We start from the raw sequence: 2,380 nt of genomic DNA, 5'->3' as shown, positions 1-2,380 counted from the left end.
GCTCGCATGGAAATGTGCGTGTCACACAAATAACTCCAATTGCATAAGTAAAAGAATACTGACGCATGTAGGGTATTTTGAAAACTGTGCAATGTTCAGTGTTGTAAAAGATACACTTTAAAACTTATATCTGGTATTTTATTTCGGGATAAGGAACGTTTAATACTTACATTTTTGCTGTTGTAAATTTAACATAGAATAAATAAGCAAAACGAGTCCTAAAATAACATTCTCTGCGCACCATATTCTTAAAGTTTTGTAAAGAATAATCGCCCAACTGTATTTTACAATATTATTCGTTAACAATGTAAACAAGCATTTGACAACCCTTATAACATATCATGGGCATCAAACGTTCGGAAACTTTTGCAATGCGCTATGTATATACATACCAATGTGTATGAATTTATAAGGGAATAAAAATGACACTATTGTTGCAATATCGCAGCAAGTTCAGCAACTTGTGTGTATCATTTGTTCATAAACTGCGTTGGTAGCGCGTACTGATTTCTTAGCAATGACACCGTTTTAAGAAAATGAATGGTAAATATATCTTGGTTTTATGTTGATAGTAATTTATAACTTTATTTAAAATGTATATCAGTATTGTACTTGAGTTTGAAACACACGACTTACACGGCAGGTTCGCTGCTTACATCAATGTTATAATTCAACAAAACGTCATGCACTTAGAGGCTATGTGCTAGCGGCCAACGCTCCATATAATATTGTATTTTATAATCAATACATTGTACTGAATCTCAGTATTATTTAAATAATTAGGCTCCAATAAATATCAAAATCTACGAGTATTTTATGGAGAGAAAAAAATAAATATAAAGTTGCCGCGCCCTAGTGTGCGCTTCATTACCGATGATAGTAGCAAAACGGTTTGCACGGGCAATGGTTTTCAACCGAAGTTCCGAGGGCAAACAAACAAATATTTCGTTATTGATTTAATTTACCTTCGAGGCATCGGTTGAACCATCGTCCGAGCACACTGCATGTTTTAAAAGTCTGTCAAATCCCTCGTGTACGTTGATATTTGACATCTATTTAAATTTGCAGTGTGGGTACGCTAGTTTTATAACAATCTGATCGTTGAATTATATTGTACAAACAAAAATACATAGGTTTTTAACAAGCCAAACGTGGAAACGCCTCTTTGGTTAAATTTCCCTACCACTACTGTATATAAACGCTCCATTTTGATTCGTCGACACTGTTGAAGTGGCCTCTTGTGTGGTACAAGATTTTCCTATGATTTGAACTGGTGACCTATGTTTTGGACGCACATGACCCAGATTCGAACTTGGCCTAGATATTTTCAAGATCTACATTCTGACCAAGTTTCATTAACATTGGATGAAAAATGTAACGGATGGCGTGGTGTAACAGTTTATTATAAAATTTGACTTGATAACCTATAGTTGTTAAATTAATTTAGCCAGATTTGACATCGGATTAAAGATGTTTGATATAGATCTTCTGACCAAGTTTAATTAAGACTAGACAAAAAATGCGGCCTCCAGAGAGTTAAAAAGTGGTTCTGTTTTTTTTTCTAAAAATTGACATGCTGGTGATCTAATTTGTGCACGCATTTTACCCACATTTTAAAGGGGCCTTTTCACAGATTTTGGCATGTATTGAAGCTTGTCATTAAATGCTTTATATTGAGACATGTTTTTTGCAGTTTGTGTCAATATATTAAGGTATAAGAATAAATCCTTGAATACGCCTGAAATCGGTGACAAAATTTCACGTTGCTTGAAACATAACCGTGTTCAATGAATGCAGTAAAAATGAAATTTTTGAACAAGATCACATGCTTTTTAAATACAGTAAATCTGATGTATTTCACATTGCAATAAACAGCATAACAATCTGTTTTTTGTTTTAAAAAGTTATTTGAAATAAAGCACAACTTACTGTCTTGTTTAAATCCAGTACAGTTAAAAGGTGGAACCCCAAAAAGTCACGTGATCATTTAATTTTAATACAGTTTAGAGTTTATTTCAACATACATTGAGTACACACATATTACAACAAAGCATATAATATAAAGATTATTATCAAAAATGACAGAAAACACAATGTATCTCGACGTGTGCAGGATTTCTTCCATTTGCTGAGTTTCTGACTCGAACGCACGGGAATGCTGTTTTGAAATATAAACTAAAATGCAGTCTATAAAAATTCATTATATTATTTGCAAATGCCACAACATATCTTTACGCCGATTATCAATTAACGACCATCGAATACAGCAGAATATTATAAACTAATAGGTGCACCTTAAACACGCAATTATATTTGTCAATTTGATAACGGTTAATACCTATTAATACGTTAGGTTGATGGTTGAGTTCAATAAGTGTAA

The sequence above is a fragment of the Dreissena polymorpha genome, chromosome 2, assembly GCF_020536995.1.
Source record: "Dreissena polymorpha isolate Duluth1 chromosome 2, UMN_Dpol_1.0, whole genome shotgun sequence".
NCBI classification, from domain to species: domain Eukaryota; kingdom Metazoa; phylum Mollusca; class Bivalvia; order Myida; family Dreissenidae; genus Dreissena; species Dreissena polymorpha.
This window is presented reverse-complemented; position numbering follows the sequence as displayed.